General features: G+C 38.3%; 2 long non-coding RNA genes across 2 annotated transcripts; one reads left to right on the top strand and one right to left on the bottom strand.

Moving 5' to 3' along the window:
* Positions 1 to 4,640: 4,640 nt before the first annotated feature.
* LOC141380931 (uncharacterized) lies at positions 4,641 to 5,712 on the bottom strand. The gene is made up of 2 exons (XR_015526327.1): positions 5,663 to 5,712; positions 4,641 to 4,966 (listed from the first exon to the last, which is right to left on the bottom strand). It is a non-coding gene; the product is annotated as an uncharacterized LOC141380931 (long non-coding RNA).
* Positions 5,713 to 5,930: 218 nt separating this feature from the next.
* LOC141380930 (uncharacterized) lies at positions 5,931 to 7,671 on the top strand. Its single transcript, XR_015526330.1, has 2 exons — positions 5,931 to 5,977; positions 6,869 to 7,671. It is a non-coding gene; the product is annotated as an uncharacterized LOC141380930 (long non-coding RNA).
* The last annotated feature ends 6,455 nt before the right edge of the window (positions 7,672 to 14,126 follow it).

Below are 14,126 nucleotides of genomic sequence, written 5' to 3'. Positions count from 1 at the left end.
CTCCCGCTTATATTAAGCACTTGATGTCCCGCTGCCCAACCCGCCCCGTTTTCTATCCGCCGCACCCGATCCCACTAAAGAGCGGGGGGAGAACAAAACCGAAAAATCACCCAGTTATACAGTCCAGACAGCCTATAACAAGCTGTCTGTATAAACACACACACGCACAACACCAAGCACACACACACAGACAAAGCTTTCTCTCTCATTCGCGCGCGCGCGCCCTCTAACACACACTCATAAGCACCAAGCACAAACACAGGCAATCAGGCAAAGGCACACACACACACACACACACACACACACACACACACACACACACACACACACACACACACACACACACACACACCCCCCCCCCCCCCTCTCATTCGCGCGTGCGCACACACACACACACACACACACACACACACACACACTGCAACAAACAAGCTAAACACAGCATCGCGCTATTTCATTTACACACATACATACGCGTGCTCACTCGGGAGTCGGGAGCGATATCGCTAGACAGCCCGCTCCCGTCCCAAATTAAACCCGTTACCGACCGCTCCCGAGATTTATTCGGAAATTTATACCCGCGCCGTAGAAATCTGGTCGGTCGGGCGCCGCGGGAATGCAGACCTCTAGATGGATCCATGCTTTCATGTTGTTGATGCCAAATTCTGACTTTACCATCCGAATGTCACAACAGAAACCAAGACTTATCAGACCAGGCAACGTTTCTCTAATCTTCTATTGTCCAATTTTGGTGAGCCTGTAGGAATTGTTGCCTCAGTTTCCCATTCTTAGCTGACAAGAGTGACACCCGGCGTGGTCTTCTGCTGCTATAGCCCATCCGCCTTAAGGTTTGATGGTTGTAACAAGCGGTTATTTAAGTTACTGTTGCCTTTCAATCAGCTCAAATCAGTCTGGCCATTCTCCTCTGACCTCTGGCATCAACAAGGCATTTGCACTCAAAGAACTGATGCTCACTGGATATTTTCTCTTTTTCAGACCATTCTCTGTAAACCCTAGAGATATTTTTGCATTAAATCCCACTATATAAGCAGTCTCTGAAATACTCAGACCAGCTCGTCTGGTACCAACAGCCATCATTTGACCACGTTCAAAATCACTTAAATAACATTTCTTCCCAATTTTGAGGCTAGTAGATTGTCTTGACATGTCTACATGCCTAAATGCATTGAGTTGCTGCCATGTGATTGGCTGATTAGAAACTTTCGTTAACGAGCAGTTGTACAAGTGTACCTAATAAAGTGGCCGGTGAGTATATATGTTGTATGTATATATGTTTTTACATTGAGTACCGTCCATTATCCCGTTCTTTCCTCCTGATTGTTGACTGAAATAGACCAGGCTTCCTGTGCTCACGGTTTTCAGGATGTTGCACAGATGGAGACTTGCCTCAGGTGGATTTGTCCTATTATCTGCAATTAGACATTCTGACCAACATGCCTTGAGGACCGAGTCCAATGCCCATGATACAGTTTGTTAGCATTCGTTTTGGGACAAGGAAGGCACTTGATGATGCATGTCTGACAAATTAAAAGTGTGTTGTGCCAGCCTGTCTTCCACAAAAATTATTCTTCAAATGACAGGAGACTATAAAAAAATTCTCCCTCTGAGAAATAAAGCTCTCCCAATGCCTCTCTGCGTGAGTCTCAAGAGACTAAAAGACGTAAACACATCATAACACAACTTGGCGTCTGTCATTTCTTAACCTTGAACCACTTAGATGATCTCATATGAGGTTTATAAATACAGCAAAGTATCTCTATTTTAATGCTGCTTTCTGCTAGCTCTGCTGGACTTCCAAAGATACGCAAAACAGCAGGGGGGTAAGATGGGCCTTTTTATTTTCTTGTCCTCCGAGTGAAAAGAAACAAGACATGACTAATGCTGCTAAATATGGCTTATAAAGCTGTGTCATGTCAGCTGGTTCACTGAATCGCTTGGGAATAAGTGCATGATTTAAATTTCTAGCAAAATATGGACGTAAATGAAAAACAGACAACTTACTTATGCACATCTTATTCCAAAGTCATTTAATAGTAGAAAGAAAAGCAACGACGTTATCATCATTCCTTATGGTTAAACTAATATTTAATAGATTAAATTTAAATGTGCATAATCAGGGACACCTAGACACGTCACCTGCCTCGAGTCTCATGAAGGAGCCCTGAAAGCTAAAAGAAGGAGAGACCCCAGTGCTGGACAACAGAGGACCAGGCCCAGACATTTTGTTTTACATGATCAATCCAGTGATCCCCCTCGCATAGTGTGTATAGGGAAAGCGTGTTCACATTTTACCAGATTTGGAACTATATATTTGGTGATGGAAGTCAAAATCGATGCGATCAATCAAAAGATCCGAACCCAACTCGATTCATTTATTTGACTCTGAGTCAACTATTTCACTTAAGAATCAATAGTTTTAAACATGCTGCACTTTTAGATTTAAACCTCAGCTAGATGCTTTCATTCAACTAGGGCGTACTCAAACTATGTACAGTTGACTTGAACCGGGCCAAAGCACGCTTGTCCTCCCTCCCGTCTCTCCCGACGGCCCGCACTCACATTACATTCAGGCCTGGGCAAGCTTACGTCATTGATGATGCGCTGTTCAGTAAGCGCTTTCGCTCAGCACAGTGAAGGTTTCTTCAGTTATATCGCTTAAGTCGTTTGATATGAAGTGACATGGGTAACGCTTTCTTTTACAACCCGCAAAGTACCGCGTAAGTACAGTGAAATTACAGTGTACTTTTCTGTACATACTGTGTAAGTATAATGAACGTATGTGTAGGTATAAGGGAACAAACCGTAATGCTTGGGTAAAAAGGGGGTAACAACCAGATGTTCATCACGAAAATTACCGCGTAAGTACAGTGAAATAACGGTGTACTTTTCTGTACCTATAGTGTAAGTATAAATAACGTTTACGTAAGTATAAGGGAACAAACTGTAATGCTCGGGTAATAAGGGGATAACAACCAGATATTTAGCATAAAAGGTTTCGCGTAAGTACAGTGAAATAAGGTTGTACTTTTCTTTAAATTGCAAAAGAACAAACCATAATGTTTGCGTAAAAGGGGAGTAACAATAAGATATCCATCATGCAAAGAAGTATATTAAGTTTACGATGTACATTTCTTCAAGTATTGTATACATATAAAGAATTATGCAAGGATGGTGACAACCTATTGCTATTTGCAAATGTACTGTATATGCACCTGCGTGAGTACATTAGTACTCTTATTCAGTGCTTGGGTTTTATATGGGGTGTTTAATGAATAAAAGGTTTACAACCTGTGAAATTATGAACCCTTATTGTATACTGTATGTATTTTAAATCTGCAATTCAATATAAAATATATTTCCATACACTACTTACCTTATGTTTACTCGTCGATCTCACCAAAGCCATCAATGTCTCCATAACTCACTATCAACAAATAACTTTGCATGACATAGGCCTACCGTCAGGGTTCAATGCAGATTAAAACAGGCTCGCATCTTTACTGCTGTTGCACAGGGGGGCTAACTGTTGCATTTCAGTAAATGTATAGCTGATGCTTTATAGAAAAATCTAGTAATTTGGTCTTCAATCAATAAAAACTGCTGCTGTAGTTTACTCTGTTCTTAGTGTTCAAGTATACACTAGTATGTTAAAGTTCAGCTTCTTCCCTCTTTGTTCCCTGTAGTTAAAGGGTAAATACAGTATTTGTTCCCTCCTTGTTCCCTGTACTTACAGGGTAAATACCACATTTGAGGGTTGTAAATTAAAGTGAAGCTTTGTTCCTCTCTTGTTACCTCCTTGTTCCCTGTACTTACAGGGTAAATACCACATTTGAGGGTTGTAAATTAAAGTGAAGCTTTGTTCCTCTCTTGTTACCTCCTTGTTCCCTGTACTTACAGGGTAAATACCACATTTGAGGGTTGTAAATTAAAGTGAAGCTTTGTTCCTCTCTTGTTACCTCCTTGTTACCTGTACTTACAGGGTAAATACCACATTTGAGGGTTGTAAATTAAAGTGAAGCTTTGTTCCTCTCTTGTTACCTGTAGTTAAAGGGTAAATACAACATTTGTTCCCCCCTTGTTCCCTTTAGTTTACAATGTAAAATCTTAAAGGCAGTGAAATAAATATACAAACACACAATATATTTCTTCTTTACTTTGTAACCTTTATTTTAATAAATAAGCATTTTAAAAGACTTCATATTAATCAAACATTGTCTTGTCTATCATTGCCTATACTTATTCATTTTCTCTTCGGCTTTGTCCTTTTGTTAATCTGGGGTCGCCACAGTGGAATAAACCACCATCTTATCCAGCATATGTTTTACGCAGTGGATGCCCTTCCAGCTGCAACCCATCTCTGGGAAACATCCATACACACTCACTCACACGCATTCACTACGGACAATTTAGTCTACCCAATTCACCTGTACCGCATGTCTTTGGACTGTGAGGGAAACCGGAGCACCCGGAGGAAACCCACGCGAACGCAGGGAGAACTCCATGCAGAAACCTTCTTGATGTGAGGAAACAGCACTACCTACTGTGCCACCGTGTTGCCACCCAGCTGCAACCCATCACTGGGAAACATCCATACATACTCATTCACACACATACACTACGGACAATTTTACCTTACCCAATGTCACCACATATTTTTGGACTTGTGGGAGCACCCGGAGGAAACCCACGCTAACATGGGGAGAACATGCAAACTCCACACAGAAATGCCAACTGACCCAGCCGAGGCTCGAACCAGCGACCTTCTTGCTGTGAGGCGATTGTGCTACCCACTGCGCCTGCCTATACTCAAACAGCAAAATAACACATTATTTCCTTCCCCCTTTTTTTCTGGCATCTCTTGCTTGGCTTCCTCTTCTGCTCTTCTCAGCTTCCACTGAGGACTCTGATGGTGAGTGGCTGATGAAATCCCATGGGTCTTGCTGCTCTGCATTTATATAAAATATATAAACAGACAGAAAGGCTTTTAGTAAGCTATAGACATGTTTATTTTCCTGTTTAATGTGTGTGTAGTGGTTGTCCAACAATTTCACACACTAAACATTTACAGATACCATACAGACACTATACATTACTATCAAACAAAAGTACTATGATCAGATCATATGGGAGATTGTGATCATTTATAGTGATAATAATTAAAGCGCAGAGGGGAAAAGGCTTAAATAGTAGGCTACTGTGCTAAAGTCCTAGGCAAACGTTACTAGTAATTGGGTGGGGGTGGGGTTATTGATATATCAAACTGGCATGCTACAGAAAATATCAATTTACATTTCCAAACATTAATTTTGTCATTAACTTTGCTGTAATTAACGTATACAGGGAGAAAATCGTCTGCACAGTCAGTATGACAACAGCCACAGAGATCTGACCTGCTCATCATCCAGTCTTTCTGGAATGACATGAAGAAACTAAATCCAGAGGAACTTTGGCAACATTTCTAAGATGTGCAAAGTAAACGACAGTAAACATTGGTAAATATTCGCTGCTGGCCGATTAGATTCGGCCATGAACTAACGTTAAAGTTACGCTAAAAACAAATGAAACAAAATAAATATAATCTGGTTAATGCACAATTTCTAATCGTAACAATAGCCTTATTTACTGACAACGATTTACTCACATGTGTTACATGGTGACAAGACGGAGCAATTCCAAACGTCCCAAAAGTCTGAGCAAAACCTCGTGGCGTGCTGCTGCAGTTTGATTCGGTTCGAGGCTTCTTGATTCACAACTCGTTTGAATCAACGAATCAGTAGGCGCGTACCTGAAGTGATACAATATCGCGAGATGGATTCAAATGCACACGGAGCTGTCTGTTGTTCTCGCGATGTTTTGATGTCACACTGATCGGTTTGTTGAAGACGAATCGATTCAACTCTCCGTCCTCCATTCCCAGAATTTCCTGTTCACGGCAGTACAAGGACGGCAGCGCGAGGTAAATAAAACAAGTATTTTTATGACGTTATGTACATAGAAGTGTTTGTTTAGGTTTTTGTTTATATCTGATGTTTGTACCTATTTTTAACAATTACACCCTTTTCACAACACTGTTATGACGCATTTAACGATCATCAGGATCTAAAATCCTTGAGTTTTTTATATGATTTTTTAATAAAAATAACATTTATTTGTGTTTACGTATGCATTATATAATATGATTACATGTGCGAGGTGTTTCAAACAGTGTCTATGGACATGAGTAAATTAGATGTTATTCTCTGTTCTTGGTGGCGTTATCAGTTTCACACTATATTTTTATTTTTCTAATTGTCGAGACAACACCATCGTAAAGTTTTCATTTTATTTGAGCAAAGAAGATTGTAAAAAAAAAAGTGTTGTACTTTCCCATTCACTGTGCTGAAATGTAAAAAGGGTCCATAACAGTACATCAACCATATTATGATATCTTTCACTTTATTTAGGACTAATGATGGGTTAAGACATGTACTTTAATCAAAAACTAACCTTAGGGGTAGTTAACCCAAACGTTACATTTACTTACCATTTAATGAGTGACACAGAATTTAAATATGTACACTGAACTGCAAATAATCTTTACTTCAAAGTCTATACTGCCTGCACATATATTTAAGCCTTTTCCCCTCTGCGCTTTAATTATTATCACTATAAATGATCACAATCTCCCATATGATCTGATGATAGTACTTTTGTTTGATAGTAATGTATAGTGTCTGTATGGTATCTGTAAATGTTTAGTGTGTGAAATTGTTGGACAACCACTACACACACATCAAACAGGAAAATAAACATGTCTATAGCTTACTAAAAGCCTTTCTGTCTGTTTATATATTTTATATAAATGCAGAGCAGCAAGACCCATGGGATTTCATCAGCCACTCACCATCAGAGTCCTCAGTGGAAGCTGAGAAGAGCAGAAGAGGAAGCCAAGCAAGAGATGCCAGAAAAAAAGGGGGAAGGAAATAATGTGTTATTTTGCTGTTTGAGTATAGGCAGGCGCAGTGGGTAGCACAATCGCCTCACAGCAAGAAGGTCGCTGGTTCGAGCCTCGGCTGGGTCAGTTGGCATTTCTGTGTGGAGTTTGCATGTTCTCCCCATGTTAGCGTGGGTTTCCTCCGGGTGCTCCCACAAGTCCAAAAATATGTGGTGACATTGGGTAAGGTAAAATTGTCCGTAGTGTATGTGTGTGAATGAGTATGTATGGATGTTTCCCAGTGATGGGTTGCAGCTGGGTGGCAACACGGTGGCACAGTAGGTAGTGCTGTTTCCTCACATCAAGAAGGTTTCTGCATGGAGTTCTCCCTGCGTTCGCGTGGGTTTCCTCCGGGTGCTCCGGTTTCCCTCACAGTCCAAAGACATGCGGTACAGGTGAATTGGGTAGACTAAATTGTCCGTAGTGAATGCGTGTGAGTGAGTGTGTATGGATGTTTCCCAGAGATGGGTTGCAGCTGGAAGGGCATCCACTGCGTAAAACATATGCTGGATAAGATGGTGGTTTATTCCACTGTGGCGACCCCAGATTAACAAAAGGACAAAGCCGAAGAGAAAATGAATAAGTATAGGCAATGATAGACAAGACAATGTTTGATTAATATGAAGTCTTTTAAAATGCTTATTTATTAAAATAAAGGTTACAAAGTAAAGAAGAAATATATTGTGTGTTTGTATATTTATTTCACTGCCTTTAAGATTTTACATTGTAAACTAAAGGGAACAAGGGGGGAACAAATGTTGTATTTACCCTTTAACTACAGGTAACAAGAGAGGAACAAAGCTTCACTTTAATTTACAACCCTCAAATGTGGTATTTACCCTGTAAGTACAGGTAACAAGGAGGTAACAAGAGAGGAACAAAGCTTCACTTTAATTTACAACCCTCAAATGTGGTATTTACCCTGTAAGTACAGGTAACAAGGAGGTAACAAGAGAGGAACAAAGCTTCACTTTAATTTACAACCCTCAAATGTGGTATTTACCCTGTAAGTACAGGGAACAAGGAGGTAACAAGAGAGGAACAAAGCTTCACTTTAATTTACAACCCTCAAATGTGGTATTTACCCTGTAAGTACAGGGAACAAGGAGGTAACAAGAGAGGAACAAAGCTTCACTTTAATTTACAACCCTCAAATGTGGTATTTACCCTGTAAGTACAGGGAACAAGGAGGTAACAAGAGAGGAACAAAGCTTCACTTTAATTTACAACCCTCAAATGTGGTATTTACCCTGTAAGTACAGGGAACAAGGAGGGAACAAATACTGTATTTACCCTTTAACTACAGGGAACAAAGAGGGAAGAAGCTGAACTTTAACATACTAGTGTATACTTGAACACTAAGAACAGAGTAAACTACAGCAGCAGTTTTTATTGATTGAAGACCAAATTACTAGATTTTTCTATAAAGCATCAGCTATACATTTACTGAAATGCAACAGTTAGCCCCCCTGTGCAACAGCAGTAAAGATGCGAGCCTGTTTTAATCTGCATTGAACCCTGACGGTAGGCCTATGTCATGCAAAGTTATTTGTTGATAGTGAGTTATGGAGACATTGATGGCTTTGGTGAGATCGACGAGTAAACATAAGGTAAGTAGTGTATGGAAATATATTTTATATTGAATTGCAGATTTAAAATACATACAGTATACAATAAGGGTTCATAATTTCACAGGTTGTAAACCATTTATTCATTAAACACCCCATATAAAACCCAAGCACTGAATAAGAGTACTAATGTACTCACGCAGGTGCATATACAGTACATTTGCAAATAGCAATAGGTTGTCACCATCCTTGCATAATTCTTTATATGTATACAATACTTGAAGAAATGTACATCGTAAACTTAATATACTTCTTTGCATGATGGATATCTTATTGTTACTCCCCTTTTACGCAAACATTATGGTTTGTTCTTTTGCAATTTAAAGAAAAGTACAACCTTATTTCACTGTACTTACGCGAAACCTTTTATGCTAAATATCTGGTTGTTATCCCCTTATTACCCGAGCATTACAGTTTGTTCCCTTATACTTACGTAAACGTTATTTATACTTACACTATAGGTACAGAAAAGTACACCGTTATTTCACTGTACTTACGCGGTAATTTTCGTGATGAACATCTGGTTGTTACCCCCTTTTTACCCAAGCATTACGGTTTGTTCCCTTATACCTACACATACGTTCATTATACTTACACAGTACGTACAGAAAAGTACACTGTAATTTCACTGTACTTACGCGGTACTTTGCGGGTTGTAAAAGAAAGCGTTACCGTGACATGCAGTCAAAAATTTTGCCGTACAGATCAGCCACTTTTGACGCTCATAAACAATCATAAAGTCCTCATGCTGCAGGAGGTTTGCTGAAGGTGCACCTGTCTTGCAGTGAGGGGTTTGCGTCTTAAATAAACAACGATAGTTTGCATTCATTGAACATTAAAAATGATTAATAAATCCATATGAAACAGTCCCTTAAAAGTCACGTCTCGCTTTCAGTTTCGAGCTCAGGCACGTTTTGCACTTAAAAGCGTACCGCGCCAAAGCCCAAGTGAACCGCGCTCATTCAGTTGAGCACTCACACTTCTCAAACAAATAGCAGAGTGTGAGTACACCCTTAGTGCTGTCACACACTGCATTTTCAAAAACCCATAATAGAGGCTCTTTAATGTTGGCCTAAACGTTTTTTACAGTACTGTATATTTCTAATGTCTGTAAGCCACATATTTACTAAGATTCCAGTGCATTTGCTGACCTCAGAGTGTTCTCAGGAGAACTGTCAATCTATAGTAATCAGTGATTGGCTCTTTTTATTAGAATGCAGTGCTTCATTGGCTAGAGCACAGGTGTCAAACTCAGTTTCAAAAGGGCCACAGCTCTGCACAGTTTAGTTTCCAACCCTAATTAAACACACCTGATCAAACTAATTGAGTCCTTCAGGCTTGTTTGAAACCTACAGGTAAGTGTGTTGGAGCAGGGTTGGAACTAAACTGTGCAGGGCTTCGGCCCTCCAGGAATTGAGTTTGACACCCCTGGGCTAGAGCATCCATATTGACCATTGAATTCAAAACTACATGAGTGACACATCTCTTGTATCCTACAGTCTTTAGTAAAATAAAAACACATGATGTCTTTTTTATGCAATATCATTATTTTTACACAATATATAGACAATATATGTAGCGTTTTCGAATAACTGCACTTTTAAAAATGTTTATTTAATGATGAAACAAAATCATTTAATACTAATTACTTGGCAGATCATTTACACAGATTTCCGTGCAGTATATTTACAGAACTGGATACGTTTTCTTTGACATTTAGTCTTTATCAACCAATTTCATTTTTCGCATGATTTATCAAGCGCATATGACATGCTGGCATATTCGCTTCTCATTTTAATGACCCCTTTCCTCTTGTCAAACAGGAATGACAGTGGCAGCGGCACAATTTCCTGTTATGAGGGACTAAAAATACCTCCGACTTGCTGATCTAGACAGATTCACTCAAAAAAAAAAAGAAAGAGAAAATAACAGCACAGCTCAAAAAGAACGACAAAGCTGGTCAGCTGTGAGCATTTGCTTGAGTTACACACATGTACACATTTAAATGTATCCAGCTCTTTTCACAGGTAAGCAGGCAATGCTAAAAAAAAAGAGTCACTCAGTCGATGGAGAGCCCGTTTTAATGAAACTACTTTGTTAAAGGCCAGTGGCGAACGGGTGGCTGTTTGTTACACCGCTTCTCCCAGCTTTTCTCATTTGGTGAGCTTCAAATTAGATTGAGTCTGTTAGCGGCATCAGTTTTCAGCAGTCCGTCCGCCTTCTTTACTCTGTGCATTCTAATTCGATTCTCTTTCATTCGCCATTCATTTTCCTCGCGCTCGCTCTCTGATTCACTCACTCTCTTTTAAACTCCTCCACGTCTCTGTCTTAGCGGTCCAATTTCATTCCAATCAGCCTTGCACTGTCCTGCGAAAAACGAAATGAGTCGAAAGAACAATGGAAGGCATTGTTAATCCAAAAGAGCCAATCACATTAAAACAGAAACACCTGCTCTAGAGGCTTAAGTAAACACAATCGCACTTGGTTTTACTTCTTGATGAGTTAGAAAAATTTCTAAATTCAGCTATAATTGGAACAAGGAGAGGATACAAGTAAAGAGGGATTGAACATTTAGTTTAGTTTAGTTTAGTTGTTTTAGGGTGTTTGTGTTTACGATTAGATGATGGAATAAGTGTTAATGGGATATTTTAGATGTTTTTTCTTTGAAATCTTCAGAATGATGTATATTTGCAATATAGTACATAATGAAGCTTGATTTATTTAAAAAATCAGAAACAATCAGTTCAAACCGATTGTTGTGGTGAATCTACTTCAGTCTGATTCTGTTGCTTTTAAAATGGTTGGTTGACTTTACTTTGGAGGTAACATGTTGCCTTTAAGTTTCTAAATTAACTGTGTGCATAATTATAAGTTTTATTAGTTAAGTTTAATCAACTTAATAATTGTAGGTGACAATGGGGTTACTCACTTTGTAAGTAAAGTCAACTTGTTGCTTTTAAGAAAATGGGTTTACTCTATGTATCTACAGTATCTGTCTGTTTGTCTGTCCATCACGTCATCTATCTATCTATCTATCTATCTATCTATCTATCTATCTATCTATCTATCTATCTATCTGTACTTCTGTCCGTCCGTCCGCCCGTCTGTCCGTCCGTCCGTCCATCAAGTCATTATACTATCTATCTATCTATCTATCTATCTATCTATCTATCTATCTATCTATCTATCTATCTATCTATCTATCTATCCATCCATCCATCCATCCATCCATCCATCCATCCATCCATCCATCCATCCATCCATCCATCCATCCATCCATCCCATCTGTCTGTTTGTCTGTCTGTCGGTCAGTCCGTCCATCTGTCTGTCCGTCCATCACATCATTATATATCTATCTTATATTACAGTTTTTCTCAGTCGCTTTGGTGCGTTTCTCACAACACTAGTGCATTTCTGGTGCATTTCTCAAAACAATTAGTACAAACTGCAAAACCAAGCTGATAACCTGCAAAAGTGCGTCACATGCTCAAAATAAATAGTTCATTCCTCAAAAGCAAGTATTGATGTCAATCAATGTGTCAGTATCATCAAAATGAAAAGTCTTGACACCGTTGTTTATGAACAAGATAGTCAAATGTCTTTGTCCTGTTTTTATTATGACAGTTTACTCTCTACATTTTTTCAATGCAAAAAAAGTCTGATTTTGGTGACACTTCCTGAAAATGCTCAAGACAGCACTTTATACTATTTTCACAGCTATTTGAAAACTACAGCAAAGTTAGACATCACTGCATTTAGTGAGGTATCTGAGTACAAGACACTGAATATGTATGTTTCACATTTTTACTGCATTTGCTCGTTGCAGTTCTAATTTATTCACAGCATTGTGCAAAAGAATAATAAAAACATAAACTCCCTTTAAGTAGAGCTGTGCACAACTGTACACAATATTGCAGAACATATTGGTACTGAGCCTACAACATACACAGGTCTGTAAATTATTCATCAAATTGTTCAATTTTAAAGACATTTTCAGGAAAATAAAGATTTAAATTGTTTTATAAAATTTGCTAGACAGATTTTGACAACTATTTCAACATTATTGTATGTAGCGACTCAAGTAATGAAATGAGGACTTCTAGTTTTCTATGGGATGACTATTCAGCATTTACAAGTTTAGTTAATTTTGACTGACATGACATAAGTTCAATTCAATTCAATTCAGCTTTATTTGTATAGCGCTTTTACAATGTAGATTGTGTCAAAGCAGCTTCACATAAATGGTCATAGTAACTGGAACAGTGTGGTTCAGGTTTTAGTGTTTAAGTTCAGTTCAGTTCAGTTCAGCTCAGTTCAGTGTGATTTAATCATTACTGAGAGTTCAAACACTGAAGAGCAAATTCATCGATGCGTAGCTCTACCAATCCTGAACCATGCGAGGCAGTGGCGACAACGGAGAGGGAAAAAAAACTTCACCTGATGGGAGTGAAGAAAAAAAACCTTGAGAGAACCAAGCAAATGATAATGTTATAAACAGCAGAGAGTTGTATGAAACCAATTGATGAATGTCCAAAAGCATTTGCAATTTGTTGGAAGGAATGAGAAACTGCTACTAGGATGAGCACAAATGACTAATTGTTTTGAGAAATGCATTAACTGTTGTGCAAATGTAAATAGTGTTGTGAGAAAAACTGTAAGTATAGCTCAAACCGAATGAGTTATGAATTATTTTTTGTGTTAACTCATGTTTTGTTTTTATATGTTTTAATAATTTTTAATTCTTCAATCATTTTTATTTTCTTTTTTTTTTTATTCTTGTTTATGTAACACGCTTTAAAGTACCATTGTGTATGAAATGTACTATATAAATAAACTTGCCTTGCCTTAATGCTAGAAACAATACCAAACTCTTTGAGTAGCTATATACTGTAGTTGTCTGGACTTAATATGTTCTATTAACTGAACTCATACTGATTTGATAACTGAACTAAAAATGTTTGACGATATTATTAGAAATGATGTAAATAAGTTTAAAGTACTCAAACTATTTGGTTTCAACACTTAAATGTTTTGCCACAATCAGTTTCCTCAAACAGTTTGAGTTAACTTATCCGGTTTTACATGTAGGTGCATTTAGACACGCCGCTATTTTAGTTGGAATTTCAGTGATTCATTTGACATTTGTAAAAATTAAAAAGATGCTTTATCTTTGACACTTGTTAAAGGGACAGTTCACCTAAAAATGAAAAATGTATTCATCGTTTACTCACCCCCAAGTGGTTTTAAACCTTCATGAGTTTCTTTGTTCAGGTGAACAGAAAACTAAATATTTTGAGGAAAGCTGGAGACTTGTATTTACTGACTTCCATAGTAGGAAAAACAAATACCATGGAAGTCAAAGGTTACAGGTTTCCAACTTTCTTCAAAATATCGTCTTCTGTGTTCAATAGAAGCGAGAAACTCTACCAAAAAAAAATCACTGCTTTGCATTTTCTGCCCAAAAAAATCACTTTCCAGTCACTGTTATATTTGTATTTCTTTAC

Source organism: Danio rerio, chromosome 25 (assembly GCF_052040795.2).
Source record: "Danio rerio strain M-AB ecotype USA chromosome 25, GRCz13ab, whole genome shotgun sequence".
Taxonomy (NCBI): domain Eukaryota; kingdom Metazoa; phylum Chordata; class Actinopteri; order Cypriniformes; family Danionidae; genus Danio; species Danio rerio.
This window is presented reverse-complemented; position numbering and strand designations above follow the sequence as displayed.